Source organism: Eptatretus burgeri, chromosome 9, assembly GCF_056783735.1.
Source record: "Eptatretus burgeri isolate ZD-2024b chromosome 9, Ebu_testis_v1, whole genome shotgun sequence".
Lineage (NCBI taxonomy): Eukaryota > Metazoa > Chordata > Myxini > Myxiniformes > Myxinidae > Eptatretus > Eptatretus burgeri.
This window is the reverse complement of record NC_140969.1, coordinates 85853581-85870921: the sequence shown is the minus strand read 5'-3', so window position 1 is coordinate 85870921 and position 17341 is coordinate 85853581. Positions and strand designations below refer to the sequence as shown.

At 45.4% G+C, this 17341-nt stretch overlaps 1 protein-coding gene across 2 annotated transcripts in view; it reads left to right on the top strand.

The window, feature by feature from the left end:
- The window catches only part of LOC147020527 (choline/ethanolamine transporter flvcr2a-like), a 121434-nt gene that overhangs the window by 52583 nt on the left and 51510 nt on the right, over nucleotides 1-17341 (top strand). The window lies entirely within an intron of this gene.

The window sequence follows — 17341 nt, the reverse complement described above, 5'->3', positions numbered from 1 at the left end:
TGAGAAACATCCCCATAACATGATGCTGCCTCCACTATGCTTCACAGTGGGGATGGTGTTCTTTGGATGATGTGCTGTGTTGGGTTTGTGCCAGACGTAACGTTTCGCATTTAGGCCAATAAGTTCCATCTTGGTTGCATCAGACCACAAAACTTTTTTCCACCTGGATGGCTTCACAATGTCCGGAGTGGTTGTTTTTTTGCATATCTCAAATGGGACTCAAAGTGAGCTTGTTTGAGTAATGGCTTCCTTCTTGACACCCTACTGTACAGGCCAGGTTTGTGGAGTGCTTGGGATATTGTTGTCACATGCATACAATGACCAGCCTTTGCCATAAAGGCCAGTAGCTCTTTAGAAGTTGTCATTGGCCTCTTGGTGGCCTCTCTTTTGAGTCTCCTCCTTGCTTGGTCATCCAGTTTGGAGGGGCGGCCTGATCTAGACAGGGCCTTGGTGGTACCATACGCCTTCCACTTAATAATGATTGTCTTGACTGTGCTCCAAGGGATATTCAAGACCTTTGAAATATTTTTATACCCATTCCCTGATTTGTGCCTTTCCACAACTTTATCCTGGAGATCTTTTGAAAGATCCTTGGTTCTCATCGTTGAGTCTTTGCTGTGAAATGAACCACCCACCTGAGGAACCGAACAGGAACAGCTGATTTTATTCTGAAATAATCAGAATCACTACAATTTAACACAGGTGGAGGCCAATTAACTTGGTGTGTGATTTTGAAGGTGATTGGTTATATCTGAGCTAATTCACAATTGCTATTTTAAGTGAGGTGGACACTTATCCAACCAAGATATTCTCGTTTTGTATTTTTAATTACTTTTCTGAAATTTGTAGAATTTGTTTTTCACTTGGAAGTTGTGAGGTACAATGTGTAAATGAAGGTGAAAAAAAGTCTGATTTAATTCCAAGCTTTTAGGCAACAAAAGGTGAACATTTTAAAAAGGGGATGTCCACTTTCTATAGTCACTGTATATTAAAATAGTTATTTCAAGTGCATGTGTGAATATGCACGATGTACTTACTGTCATTAAATAAAGGTGTCGAGCCACATGTTTATAAAGATCTAATCGCTCCGCACAAGTGTCTTTTTTTTTTCTTCTTCTGTTTTTATTACATGCTCTATGCTCGTGGAAGAGCTAGGACACAGAACAGATTCGGACATAACATAACAAAGGGAACAGCAAGAGAAAGGAGAAAGGCCAAAAGCAGGGCAAAGGGAGAAGGTAGATGGATAAACAAGAGATGCAGGTAACGATGAGGGTTAGGGGAGAACGCAAGGGGTGGACAAGATGGATACATACGGATGCAAAATTTTGGGAGGGGTTGTGGTGTAATGGGTGAAGAAAAGATCGTGGCTTTGGATAGGGGATGACCTGAGAAGGTGGTGAACAGGTGTCTTGCAGACATGGAGGGAAGCGTGAAACCGAAGAGAATGTGGAAGGTGGTTCCACAGGCAGAAAAGAGTGGAATAAATGAATGGAGGTGAACAGTGGTTCTGGATTTAGGCAGTTTCACCAGGAGGAATTTCATGAGGCGGAAGAAGACAGAGAGACTACCGAACTGTTGGTGATGGATAAGTGATCGGCCTATAGACTCGGCTTCATCGCGAGAGATTCCAATGATCTTGAAAGCCTTGATTTCCATGGCATCAAGCTGAGCAAGGTGTGAGGCAGGGGAGCCATCCCAGAGAGGAGAGTAGTACTCCATCAAGCTGCAAATGAAATCCTTGTCAGTGGATAGGAGCTCAGGTGTGCCAAGGAAGAACTTTGCTCGATGGAGGATGCCCAGTCGATGTCTGGCTTTTGAGGTCAACTTTGAAATGTGGCTTGCCCATGAGAGATCATGGCTAAGTGTGAAATGCAAGAGTTTAAGTGTCTGAACCTCTTTGAGATGGTTGTTCAGAAAGTAGATGGGAGGGTTTGTGGAACGGCCCTTTCAGGGAGAGAGGGAGAGAGGGAGAGAGGGAGAGAGAGAGAGAGGGAGAGAGGGAGAGAGGGAGAGAGAGAGAGAGAGAGAGAGAGAGAGAGAGAGAGAGAGAGAGAGAGAGAGAGAGAGAGAGAGAGAGAGAGAGAGAGAGAGAGAGAGATTAATATTAAAAGACATATTCCAAGTGTTTGACCAGTTTGTGATTTTGTCAAGGTCTGAGGAGAGGGAAAAGGCTGCTGCCTATCTGTTTTTCAGAAGGATAAGGGATGTCACAGCAGAGAGTTGAGTCATCAGCAAATAGATAAAGAGGATTTTCCAGAGAGTCAGTGAGATCGTTAAAGAATATTAGAAATAGGATGGGGCCGAGAACACTGCATTGGGGTACTCCATCCTTGAAAGGGAAAGGGAAAGAAAGGGTTCCATTGAGAGCCACATGTTGGCTATGAGAGTGGATGAAATCAGTAATCCATTTGTGGAGTTGGACTTGGATTCCATAGGCAGACAGTTTGGAGAGCAAAGGAGAATGCCAGACTATCAAAAGCTCAAGATATGTCCAGAGAGATGGCCCTGATGTCATGTTTGATATTGAGGGCCTCCATCCATTGTTGAGAGAGTAGACCAGCATGTCCAAGGTAGAATGACCTGGTACGAGTCTGAATTGATGATCTGAGATGAGGCTATTGGAGAAAAGGAATTATATTATTTCAACTGCGATGATGAATTCCATGACCTTGCTGATGATTGGAACAAGCTAATTGGTCTGTCCTTGAGCAGATACATTTTTGCACCTTTTATGTCATGCTGTGATGTTGGCTGATTTCCCAGCAGATGGAAGATGACCTGGGTAAATAGCATGGTGAAAAGGACAGAGAGAGGAAGTGCAAGAGCAGCAGTGCAGGTTTTTAGGACACATGAGCTGTTGCTGTGCGGTCCAGTTGCAGAGTCAGTCGAGGGTTGCCAGAAACTTTTCCACCTTCCCAGGTGCAAAAACACAGAATTCCGGAACAGTTAGATACGACTGGGAAGAGAGAGAAAGAGAGAAAGAGAAAGAGAAAGAAGTTAGGAGTACAATACTTTGAAGCAAACACAGAATTGAAGGCATTCGGCCTTCTCACGAGCAGAGTCTGCTCTGGTGCCATTTGAAGTGAGCAAAGGGATGGAAGGGGAGTATACAAGGTGCCACTAGGTTTTAGAGGAGGCAGACAAGTTTGAAAGTTCATTCTTGAAATTGGACAGATGTTGTTTTCTGGCTCTGAGAGTTGACACACACTTGTTGCAGGCTTTGTGGAATGATCTTCGGTTGGATTTGCCTTCCAAGTGTAAAATTCAATTTGTTTTAAAGCAACTGCCTCACCACAGGATTCAGAATATCAAGAGTTTGAGGATGGGTAATATAAATGAAGACGAGATATGATGAATCTGTGCATGAGAGAGAGAGCAGGTTTCTGTGGAAGAATTCCCAGGCTGAATTATATCAGGGACGGTAGATGTGGGAGATCAGTCCTAAAATGTGATCGCTGCTTGCAGTCCCTGCCAGTTTGCATGAGTGAACTGGCAGACTCACCGGCACTATTCTGAGAATAGCCAGAGAGATGTTGACCTTCACAAGCACATGATCAGATGAGCCAATTGTGGCAGAGCACAAGCAAGATACATTGGTGGGGAAGTTAGTCATCACCAAATTCAGAAAGGAAGATTTTCCATTGAGAGAAATCCGGGTGGGAAAATTCACGGATTGAGTCAGTCCCATGAAGTCCCTTGCAGAAGTGCCATGGCTGATGAGTGAGGTGCCATTTAGCATGGTGATAATTTAAGTCACCACATATGAGGAAGAGAAAGTTGAGATGAGTGATGAAAAGTTGGTCCATGTCGTCTGAGAGAGATGTGGAATATGGAGTCGTCACTGTTGGGAGGACGGTACAACATATAGACAGACATGAGGTGGGAGTAGAGGGGAAGTCGCAGCCAGGGGCACTCCTGGGGTTTGGGGGGTGTAAAAGTAGTACACGGACAGTGAGAAATTGAGTTTTTGATGTACAGCGCAATTCAAATCTGTATCTAATCCCTGCCTTCCCCAGATCCCTGCAGTTGTGAACCTCCCCAATGAATTGTCCTTACAAGGTCTTTTTCTTCCAAGTTACAGCCAATCAGCATGGCCCCTGAGCGTGATTGTGAGTCAGCAGAAGGACATGAGACAGGACACAGAGTGGTCAAAATATATGGATATGGTCCAAATATGGACACGTGGAAGGGAAGCAGACTAAATGTGATCTGGAAAATCCCCGGCTTGTTTCTGCAATCAGCGTGGGCCAGCAATCCTCGCCTGATGGCCATGTCAGCTAATAGGCATGCACCACAGATCTTACCCACCCCTGCTGGACCGACTGAAAGCTGAGATACTGCGCTGATTTAAGTCTTGTCACCTGATTGTTTCCTGTGTTCTGATCTTAGTGATGGTCCTCTTCTTCGTGGTTCCTGCCTACTCACCTGCTTGCTTATCTTCATAGAGCTCTTCTTCTTTGTGATCTCTGCCTGCTCACCTGCATGTTTGTCTTCTGGAGAACTGGGTCTTCTTCTTTGTGGTTCCTGCCTGGACCTGCTTGGTTTGGTGGGTGCAGCAAGTGCAGCAGAAGAGACACCACAGGGCGTCGCAAGAATATGCCGAACAAAGACTCACCCAGCTTGCTTGCACATCACACGTTGAGCAGGTTTTCTCTTCTTTCTGTCTAGGTTAATCTCTTCCTGTCCCTGTGTTTGTTGAATATATGGTTAAGTTATTTGTTTCATTCGGTCGAGGTATTGAGGGCACGTCGAGGTTTTCTTTAGGATTCATTTGTAACAGTCTGTGTCGCTGTTTCCTGTAATAAATCACATTTGTTATTTAGAACCTATATGTTGTCATTGGCAGCAGGCTCCATGATACGTAGCAAATACGGGACTTTCAAAATGATATAAACCACCCCAGAATGCTAGGTGTGCATGCGCAGAAATTCCCGAGAATGCTAGAAAGCAGCCATTCCATTAGGGCTTGTTAACGTAGGAATGTTACCTAAAATGGCTTATCAAACTTATAAAAGAAGCCAAAAATAGTTTAAAAAAGTACCAGAGAGAAAGGGGTGTGCCCAAGAGAAGAAGAAATCCATCCATCCTTTGTGACCATAATCTGTGCAGGGCATTGGTGCTGCCAAAGCAGTCTCCTTGGCTATTGGGCACAATCCTGGATGGGTCACCACTCCGACACAAGATACCAGCAAGCTGGCACTCATTTTGCCGACCTCAAAAGGATGACAGGCAGAGTCAACCCCACCTGGTATTAATTCACAGCCACATGGGATCTAAACTCAGGATCTTAGGATCCCAAGCACACCACCCCAACCAATAAGCCAACACCATGCATCAAATAAGAAATGGAGTTCCCAGTGGAAGGCACAGTGGAGTCGTCTCCCCTACTCCGTAGCCAAGAGCCTCCCAGTGGCCCAGAGCCCCCCGCCGAGCCCAGTGCCAAGCAGCAGTTGGCCAGCGACACCACTGCTGTTGGAGATCAGCTAACAATTGGTGGCAATGATGGTCATCTTCCAGGAGATGAGTGCTGGTCAAGCTGCATTGAAGGCCAATGGGGCCAACATGAAAGACAAGCTGGAGTCTGGCCATGCCAAGCAAGACAAATTGGCAGCAGCCACGGTTGAAGTGAAGACCGCACAGTAGCAGTTGGCAGCCGGCCAGCCAAGTCTGATTCGTGAATAATATTGGCGGGCTAGAAGAACAGGGAATGAGATCAGAACCAGAGGGGGAACCAAACAAGGAACTCGTAGAGAGCAGTCAGGAGAGGCAGAGGGAAGTAGAAAAATAAATCGAAAGAGATAGCACCAAAGATGGAAATATAATTAAGAAGCAGATTAGAGTAGATAGCGCCAGGGAGGGAGATAGACACAGAAGAGGAGGCACGATGATGTGTCGTGGTTGTAGCGTGCAAGGTGTGCACGACCATACAAGCATACAACTAGGTGTGGGAAGCACCAAAGGGTAGATGCAATCATTGAGAGGAGCTTGCGGTTGCTGACAGATGCATCGATGTACCCATGCATGGTGTGAAAGAGAAACTCATCCAGGTAAAAGGGGGCTTAATGGAGCTTCTTCCAGTGGGGTGTGTGTGTGTCGCGATGTGCACAGTGCGAGGCAGAGCAAGCATGTGAGCCATCTGTACCCAAGAACGATGCAGCAAGTGTGAGAGCACATGTGTGAGTATGGTGAATGTTGGTGATATGTTTAGTATGGATAAAGGGAAGGAGGAAGGATGAACACTACGTGAGGAGCCATTAGCGAAGGACCAGTTTTGGATAGGACCGGGGTGGCTCCCCAGTGAGTTAATGGAACCGGATCCATCTTAGGGGGGCTGATGGGCAAGCAGAAGGTGCTGCATTGTGTAGCACGTGTGCATGCACTTCCTTCTGATATAGTTAGAGATAAGGGGTCATGTTCCCTCCGGGTCTTAAGGAGGACCCAGAGAATTAAAAGAAGGTGGCACATAGTATGCATGCTGCTTGACCCCCCCCCCCCCCGTAAGCCTTCGAAAAAAGGAGGGAGCCGTCAGGTAAATTAGGGTTTACATGTCACCCAAAACTCTAGATAAGGGGATTGGGATGATGACAGGAATTTTTTTAATGGTGCTACCCATGAAAATTGGCGAAAATTTGGGGGCACCAAGACTGGTAGCCATGGGCCCCATTTGCCCCCCACATGAGATGCCTATCATTGCTGGGCATGGCGATCTCGGCTGCCGGGCTCCATGGGGGTCCCACAGGGGCTGCAGGAGGTAGGGCACAGAGAACGAAATAGAGCAGAAAGCAGACTTAGACACTACTTATAGAGGGCACATAGGACCATGCAAAATTGAAGTTTGCAAATTATAAAGATAGAGAATTGGAAGTGTTTCAAAGGTGATATTTCAAATGGCATTGAATTGTATTATAATTTGAGGACATACTAGGTTACAATGCCTTTAGGGCTGGCAGGATGGCCTAGGCCCTAGAGGTACGCACACTCGCCCCTAAGCTGTCTAGATTGGGTTTGAATATCAGCCCAGCTATAAACAGTCATCCTGGTGTTTCACAGGCAGCAATGTGTATGCCATCCCTCGGATGGATGCTAAACTGACATCCCATCTGCCGCCATTAGTTGGGGGATATTAAATATCTCATGGTGTCCTTCCCGAAGAGTGGGTGAGCTATCACCTTCACCATGAGCAAATTCCAAATTATTTCCCAAACTACTTAATCAAATGTCAGGGCTCCTGGCCTGTCAACTTGTGAAAGACTTTGGTCAAAAACCTCCCACCAGCCAACCCCACGAGAACATGGGGATAATTGTGATCATTAAATAAAGAAGATGGTTAGAATGCCTTCCTCCTCCTCCCTTATTTTGTTCCAACAAGATTCGGGATTAATGGGGGAATGGATGAGAAAGTGTGGATGTGAGTGGAGTTTGGAGACCAAATTTATAGGAGTGCAAATGGTGTGAAGTGGGTGTGTGATGTGAGGAGAAAAAGAAGCACACACCTCTACTAGGATCTCTCTATCGAGTGCAGCCTGTGGCTGCTGATTGCATCATTGGTTGGGACGTAGCTATGCCGCTGATGCAGTGTCCTCCTTACCACTACACTGTGGTGCTCATGTTGCCGACCTGGGAAGGATGACAGGCTGAGTCAAGCTCCTGGTGTTTAATTCAGCGGCCAACAGGGCTTGAACTCAGGACCCTAGGATCCCAAGCCACCACCCTAACGACTAAGCCAACACCAGGCTTTTCTCTACGAGGATGAATCCCTATGTTAGAGATCGGAAGATAGGGGGATTCAACTGTTTTGGGAAATGGATGTCACAACGATGCGAGTGCTGAGGGAAGCAAAGACATGAATAATTGTGTGCAAATGTGTAGTTAAGGGCTTGGAGTGAAGCCCAAGCACAAGTTTGAAATGGGTGAGGATACACCCCGGGTGACCCCCATGGACTCTTATGCTGTGGAGTGATATTGAGGAAAAGCTCTCAAGGTGTATATACTCCAATACTCCAATGGCACAGAATCTCAAGCAGCCTCTGATAGTCCAGCCTTGCACCGGCATTTTGGTGGTGGGTTTTTTCACTAATGGATGTGGAGGTGAAAAGCAAATCATTGGTGCCTTAAACCCAGTTACTTCGGACAGATGAGGCTCATTAGCATTGGTAGGCAGCTCATACAGGAGAAAGAAACAGAATATAAATCTGGCGCTGCCTGTGCGGTTCAGGTTTTTAAGCCAAAAGCTAAGGGTTTAACATGGTAAAGGTAGCAATCCTTTTTAAAGGAGGTGGCCTTTGCATTTGTTAATCTGTGAGCCACCAATAGGCAAGGTATACTGAACCATTTCTGACTCCCAATTGTGTAGCCATGGGAGCAGGTGGTGGATGGCCATGCAGACAGCTGGCACATATTGCAAATAATGGTGGCATGGCCTTGATGCTAGGCAGAGAATTCTGTTATGGAGGACAATGGCTCAGATCACCCGTCTAGTATAGACACTGCATGGAAGAAGGCAATGGCAAACCAATGACTATCGTGAGCAGCCTGTGGCTGCTGGTTGCATCATTTTCTGGGGATGCGGCTGTGCTGCTGATACAGTGCCCTCTATAACTAGTACACTGGTACTCATTTGGCCAATCTCGGAAGGATGACAGGCTGAGTCAACCCCACCTGGTGTTAATTCGATGGCAAAAAGGGGCTAAAACTCAAGACAATAAGATCTTAAGCTAGCTCCGTTAACCGTGAAGCCAACACCAGGCTTGGCAAACCACTTACCTGCCAAAAAAACAATCATGATCAGAAATCTAAGCAATAAAGCTATGGAGTCAGATGACGAGTCCCCTCGGTTTGAAAGCACAAAAATGGCGACTGTGGAAGAGTCAAGTATTGTAATGAGTAGGACAGGCCGTTACAACAGGACTGGATAAATTCTGCAAGGAAATCCAGTTGGTGATGTCGCCAGAACTGAAAGTCAAACTCAGACCAGATATCAGTTATTCACAAAATCTGGACATTGAATGTAAGGTCAATGAATCAGGGAAGGGTAGATGGAATAAAGAGAGAGATTAAGAGGGCAAAAAGTGAAATTTTGGGGAAAAGTGAATTTTGAGATGCCTACCAATGCTAATGAGCCTCATCTGTCCGAAGTAACTGGGAGATGGAACAGGTGCCAAAAGGAGATGGACTGGTTTGGGGTAGTTTCAATCTGACAATTACAAAGTGTTCTTTTCTGGTCAGGAAACCTGTAAAATACATGGAGTGGCAGTGATTTACAATAAGAAGATGGCAGTGTCAGTACTGGAATACAACCCAGTCAATCACATGGTAATATCAGTGAGGTTGAAACGATATCCAGTGAATACCACCATCATTCATATATATATATATATATATATATATATATATATATATATATATATATATATATATATATATATATATATATATACATTCCAACTTTTGCAGCAGAAGAAAATGTGAAGGAGTTTGATGGAAAGTTGCAGGAAATGGTAGAACAGGTGCCAAAAGGAGATGCTTTCATTATTATGTGAGACTGGAATACAATAGTTGGGGAAGCAGGAGCACCAGGGATTGCAGGAAAGCACAGAATTGGTATCCGGAATGAGCCAGGGAAGCAAATGCTGGAGATCTGTGTGAAGAATGAGCTCGTAATTGCAAACACATGGTTCAAACAACCCAAACATAGACTGCACACATTGACTCCACCTGATAGACAACATACAAATCAGATAGACTACATTCTAATCAACAGAAGATGGAGAAGTGCTGTGCAATCTGCCAACACTCTGCCAGGTGCAGACTTTGAGACAGATCATGAACTCCTTATGACAAAATTAGTCAAACTGTGAAATGTGGGGGGAAAAAAATCTAAAATTCAGACCAGATATGACCTTGAAAGCCAATGTAAACAATATGCAATAAAGGTAGAAAAACGTTTCGCAGAGCTGGACTTGGTTGACAGAATGCCAAAAGAATTGTGGCAAGATGTTGAAGTCAAAGAAGAGGCCAAAAACAAGGAGAAGGAAGAAGGCTAAATGTCTGTCAGAAGAGGTAATAAATATTGCTGAGAGAAGAAGAGAGGTGAAAACCAAAGGTGCATCAAGAGAGGACATACAAGCATACATACATGGGGAGCATGAAATTTCCAAAAACAATTTTTGCTGTGATGATATTGATTTTTAAGCAATAAACAATGAACTGAACGTGGTTTTTAATCCCAATAATTGTTTGAGGTGTTAAAGCTAATTTGGTGGGTACTGCCCCGAAAAATTCCAGACAACCACCATGGTTATTGCGTCATCTGTGTGACATCATCACAAGTACGATTGTCTCAGCACGCAAAGAATAATGGCGGCACAACTTGTTTCAGACTCATCAGAAAGTGAATATGACGAATAATTTTCTGATCAAGAATCAGATTACGACGATAGTCAAAATCATTATGTAGAAGGTTCTGTAAGACAGTACATTTATGAACATGTGGTGGAAATTGGAGATGACATCGTTCATGAAATACTTGGGGTTCACAATAATCAGGACTACGTTGAAGAAAGACTCGGCAATAACAGCTGGTAAGTGGTAAATCATGGAGCTAGAATGCGGTAAAAGTAGAGTTTTGTGGTATTTTGATGTCACACTTCTCTGTAATTCTTGCAACAATGAGAAATGTGCTTATAAAGCAAAAGGGTCTACAATTGTCAACACCAGTGGCATGGTTTATTATCATACTGGATGGGCCCATCCGTACTATGTCCATGTACTGTAGTGTGTGAGTAATGTCTCCTCTTCTTCTTCTTTCGGCTGCTCCCAATAGGGGTCGCCACAGCGGATCATCCGTATTATCCGCATAGTGATTTGGCACATGTTTTACGCCGGATGCCCTTCCTGACCCAACTCTGGTCGCCTCTTACGACACAGGGATACGGTACACCTATTTTAACCGGGGTATACACCGGCCCAGTACACTGGTACTCATTTCGCCGACCTCGGAAGGATGACAGGCTGAGTCAACCCCCTGGTGTATTAATTCAGTGGCCCAACGGGGCTTGAACTCAGGACCTTTTGGATCCCAAGCCGCTGCCCTAACCACTGCGCCAACACCAGGCTTTAGTGTGTGAGTAGTGTACAACAGGTTAATTAACACTGACTGAACATAACTCTACAACGACTGGGGCAACAGTACGCGACTTATCCTCAGTTTCTGGCACTTTTCGGCAGCTCTTCTATCCTATTTCTTCTTTTCCATTATATTACAATGATCTCTCATCTTCATGGGGATCGCGTCGGCTTTCAATTGCTTTTTTTTTAGTCATTGACACGATTACTTTATTTGTAAGTATAAAGCGCATGTAGGCCGCATGTAAACACAAGTCCGGAAGCAAAAGTGTTCTGAAGAAGACGAAGCGGGTCATGTGATATACGACATAATCTCATCACCGTTTTGGGGGGGGAGGGGGCAGGGGCAATCGAGAGTACAAAGACACCAAAAAAAAATATCTTCGTTTCAAGATATTTATTCAAGACAAAAACAATGATTAAGTGTCAAGTGAAGTCATACGTATTTATTAAACCAAGCATGAATTTCTGATTCGACAGACCTTTAAGATATTTGGGGAGAAGGCAATCAAAATTTTTACAGCTCTCTCCACACAGATCTAGAGCAGGGTTGTATGACCTAAAAGGTGGAAGCAGTCAGTCCACATACCATTGCCAAAGAAAGGGGATGCAAGAGAATGTTGAAATAACCAAACCATTGCCTTGATTTCACATGCGAACAAATGTTACTCAATATCATTCAACGCAGAATAGATTTCATGAAGTGAGAAATGCCTGTTGAGCAAGCAGATTTCAGAAGGAGTTCAAGATTTGGGAGGTCAAATCGCTAATCTGAAGTGGATCATGGGAAAAGCAAGGAAATTGCAAAGGAAGGTGCATCTCATTTTTATAGATGATAGTAAAGTCTTCATTTGTGTTGCGCATGAATTGATGTGGATCATGCTGAGAGAAATGGGGATGTTGGAGCTCCTGATGTCTGATAAGCCTGAACACTAAACAAGCTGCTGTGGTGAGAACAGCGTATGGAGAGACAGGATGGTTTGGCATTGGAAAAGGGGTCAGACAGGGGTGCATTCCCTCCCGTAACTTGTTCCATCTGTAAAGTGAGTACACATGAAATCAAACTTGGATGACATATAGTGGCTGGAGTCAGGATTGGAGTAAGATATATCAACAACCTAAGGTATGCTGATGATATCACTTGGAGGAAAGTAAAGAGGACTTGATGAAACTGTTGCAGATGGTGAAAAAGGAAAGTGCAAAAGCTGGTCATTATTCAAACCTAAAAAAGACAACTCTTGTCAACTGAGAAGACTGACGTGTTCAGATTGGGAGACGATCATGTGGAAATAGTGGAAAGTTTCATCTTGCTGGGTTCGAAGACTAAAGTGAGTGGAAAATATGTCAGAGAAATTAATAGATGGTTAGTGTTGGGGAGAACAGCAATGTCAGGATTGACAAATATCCAGGAAGACAAACATGTGACAATACAAACCAAGAGGAGGCTGGTGAATGCTTTGGTATTTCCAGTTGCAATGTATGGATGTCAGTCATGGAGAGTGAAAAAGAAAGAAAGGAAAAATATTGACAATTTTGAAAGGTGATGTTGGAGTCAGGTCAGGCCAGATTAGATCTATGACTTGCTGCAGTAATCATGTAAACCTGTACCAACCTGTTCCATTGTCGGCGACTAAACCGTCTCCCCCACCAGGAGTTTTGGTGAGGAGGGTGTTTGGATATGAAGACCCAGCAGGATTAAAAACAAAACCTGTCAAAGGGCGGAGGAGCTCCTTGTGAGCCAACGGCCATCCATATCTAGTGCCCGACTGTGTCTGCGGACGTCCTCCTGCAGTTGGGTTACTTCTTATTCAGAGGTTGGTGGCAGGATTTGCACTCCGGCCAACGTAAAACCCTTCATTCCGCAAAACACAAAAACGCAAAAAAATCTGAAAACCCACTCTGTGGGAGTACCTCCCGTGCAGCTTCCCTTCGCAGGGCAGCTCACCGGATGACGGGATTGCGGAAAAGCCTTCGGGACCCCCAATCTTTGATGATAGGAGGGAAACCACGGGGTAACATTCTGGGGTCAGATTGCGGGAGAGTGTGTTGGAGTGGTGCTGAGGTGTCATCTACCAGACCGGTCTCCTTGGGTTAACCTGAGGCGGTCCCTTCGGGTGGGTTCCAGGAATGTCCTATCCCCAAGAGAGGATGATCACCTGTCTCTGTTATCATCTGAGCTCAAGCGTTTGGACATCGGGATTGCAGCTCTCTCTGAGGTTCGGAGACCGGATTGCGGCGAGGTCATGGTGGATGGCTACACCTACGATTGGTCTGGTCACTCTGATGGTTACCATTCCCAAGGAGTTGCTGTATCTGTGTCTAATATGCTGACTCCAATGATAATTGAGGAAACACCGGTCAATAAGCGTATTATAAGACTAAGGAGTCGTCACTCCTTGGGTGTCATTTCCCTGGTCTCCTTTTATGCTCCGACTGAGGCGAGTGATCTCACCGTGAAGGATGCCTTCTACGCCACACTCGAGTCTGTGGTTGATCAGTGCCCCAGATGAGATACACTGCTAGTCTTGGGAGATTTCAATGCATCGACAGGAACTCATAGGGATGGTTAGGAGAGGTGTGTTGGTCCCCATGGGTCAGGAACTATGAACCAGAATAGCACTAAGTTCCTTGACTTTGCAAGAAGTCATGGACTTAGGGTGGCCGGTTCATGATTTCAGCGCCCACAAGCTTATCGCTGGACTTGGTATTCCAATGCTGGCGGTGTGGAAAAGGAGATTGACGATGTCCTCGTTGTTGGTCGCTGGAGGATGATCCAGAACTGCAAGGTCTACCAGAGTGCTCAGTTCCTCAATATTGACCACCGGCTTGTTGTAGTAACTCTTAAGTTGCACCTTAAATCCAGGAGAATGCTACCATCCGAGCCAAGGATGGATGTTGGCAAGTTCAGGGATGAGAGGGTAGCTGAGGAGTTTGCGAACAAGCTGAGTGGATATTTGGGGGTCTGGGTGCTTTGGGAGGTCCTGAAGAGTTGTGGAGTGTCTTCAAGACCACCATCCTTGATGTTGCCGGTGGATGCCTTGGAGCTCACCACAGGGCAAAGAAGAATATTGTCTCTCAAGGGACACTGGATACCATTGACCAGAGTCGCAGGGCCAGGCTGAATGGCAGAGCTGAGCTGTTCAGGGAGCTGAGGCATGAAACTGTACGTGCACTAAGGGTGGACAAGAGGCCTATGTGCGAGGAATCTGTGAGGGGGTGGAGCATCACCTGTGGTCAAGGGATTCTCGTCTTGCTTTCAGGAGAATTTGCGCATTACGTTCATCCAAGCCCATCCCTCAGTGTACTGCAGTTAGAGCAGAGAGTGGTTGGCTCTTGACATAGGAGTCTGAAGTGAAGGCCCGCTGGGCCGGTTACTTTGAGCGGTTGTACCAGGCTGATCCACCAGTTGTCGAGTTGGACGTTAGGGGTGTTCCAATTCCTGTTGCTGACCCTCCAATCAACTGTGGTCCACCTTCGCTTGTGGAAACACAGGCTGCTGTAATCCGGTTGATATGGGGTAAAGCTCCAGGGATCTGTGGCATCCGTGCTTAACTTCTCAAGGCTGGTGGAAATGCTACACTCGTGTCGTTGCATGCAGTTTTGTGCTCTGCCTGGAACACAGGCATCATCCCAACTGACTGGAAGAGGGGCCTTGTTGTCCCTCTCTGGAAAGGGAAGAGTGATTGCCAAGACTGCAACAACTACCGAGGGGTGACGCTGCTCTCAGTGCCGGGCAAGGTCTTTGCTCGGATAATTCTTCATAGCGTTCACCACCATCTGCTTGAGCACCAGCGTCCAGAGCAGTCAGGCTTTACACCAAATGAGGTCAAGGATTGACCGCATCCTTGCTCTTTGGGTCCTCACCGAACGCAGACGAGAGTTTTGGCAGGGGCTGCTTGCAGCCTTTGTTGATCTCTGTAAGGCATTCGATTCAGTGAATTGGGACGCCCTCTGGAGGATTCTTGGTCTTCATAGGGTGCCACCAAAACTGATCGATCTGATGTCTGAATTCTACTCTGGTAGTGAGAGTGCTGTGAGATGTGGTGATACCATTTCTGACTTATTTCCAGTTGTTCCTGGAGTTTGTCAGGGGTGTGTACTGGCCCCCACACTTTTCAGCAATTGTATGGACTGGATTATAGGGAGGATGTCGGAGAGATCAAGCTGCGGTGCATCGTTTGGGAATGTCAAGATCTCTGACCTTGATTTCGCAGATGATGCAGTCATCTTTGCGGAGACTTTGGATGTCCTTTTGGGGGCCCTCGAGGTGCTGAATGAGGAGTTGAAGCCGCTGGGATTATGGGTTTCCTGGGTCAAAACTAAGATCCAGGCTTTCAATGACATCTTGGATGCTGCTGTCCTGTCTGTGCCTGTTTGTGGTGAGGATGTTGAGGTCATGGAGAGATTCACTTACCTTGGCAGTGATATTCATGTCTCTGCTGGCTGTGAGTCAGAGGTCAATAGACGTCTGGGTCGGGCCTGGGGAGTCATTGATTCACTCGATAATGGGGTGTGGCGCTGCCGGTGCCTGTGCGGGAGGACGAAAGTCCGAGTTTTCAGGTCCTTGGTGCTTCCAGTGTTTCTCTATGGATGTGAGACTTGGACTCACCAAGGATCTGAGACGGAGACTTAATTCCTTTGGTACCAGGTATCTTCAGAGAATCTTGGCTATCGCTGGTCAGACTTTGTGTCCAACGAGCAGTTCTGAGAGAGACTCAAATGAGATTTGTTTCCTGCATAGCCCGTGAGCGTCAGCTGCGGCTGTATGGACATGTGGCTCGTTTTCCTGACACTGATCCTGCTCACCAGATTCTCTCAGCGAGGGAGTCTCGTGAGTGGAGGAGGCCAATGGTCCGACCACGTGCCTCATGGTTGCAGCAGGTTGATCGACATCTCAAGGAGATGGGGATGGGCCAGGCAGCTGCCTGGGGGATGGCCAGACGGAGGCCCCTGGAGTACCGGCAGAAAGTGGACACAGCAACGCGCTGCTCTGGCGCATGTTCCCATACCTGACCTGACCTGATGTTGGAGATGATTGTTAAAAATTCAATGGACTGCAAGAAGAACAAACAAATCAGTGCTTGACGAAACTTGAAGAAACTAGAGGAAGGACATAGATGCCATCGAGAGGGTTCAGCAAAGGGCTACTCGATTAATTCCAAGCCTAGCTAGATTCAGCTATGAGGAGCGGCTGAAGGAGACAGGGCTTTATACACTAGAAAGGAGGTGGTTACGAGGAGATATGATGGAGATGTTTTAGATAATGAAAGGTATAGATAAAATAAGTGCAGATGAATTATTCAACAGAGTAGACAGTGATTGGACCAGAGGCCGTAGCCTGACAGTAAAGAAGAGGAGATTTAAGATGGTAGCAAGGCAGGGGACTTTTACTCAGTGAGTAGTTAATGCATGGAATGGTCTCACTGGAAAGGTAGTGGCAGCAGAAAAAGGAGATGTTTAAATTAGAACAAGAAGAAAATACTTCGATATCGCGCGGCTGGGGACAGTAAAAGTCAAGGTTAAGAAAGATGAAACAACTTTGCAGTTATAAAATTTAAATGTAGACCCGGTGAATTAGCACCATGATGGGAAGAGTTGTGACGTTGGACAAATTTCTATTTATAGCCCTCAGATCAAAGGGACGTATGTGGTCATAAGTGTGACAGAAGACACAGGACAGAATAGCCAATTATATAACAGCGCGATGTCGCCCCGCTGTAATTACATAAGTACCTGGAAGTTATGGAGATAGAGGGGTATGGGGATGTTGATAGGACTTTTCGGTAGTTTGAGCTTTGATGGGTGATTGTGTGCATGTGTATGGAGTGCTGTTAGTGGTGGTCTTGTCAAGAGGTGTTGTGTGGTTGATGTGTGTTTTTAACCAAGTCCATGCCCCCTCCCCTGACGGGAAGAAGAAAAGAAAAAAAATACAAAAACTTTATAAATAAGAAGAAAATATATATATATATATATATATATATATATATATATATATATATATATATATATATATATATATGTATATATATATATATATATATATATATATATATATATATATATATATATATATATATATATATATATATTTAATTGATTACATTTTCTTTCTTTTTTTTGTATACCTTGTCAAGGCTCGTATGAGAGCTAACACACAACGCACAGCAAGGGAGGCATGACACAAGGTGGGCATGGGTAGGATAAAACTGGGGAA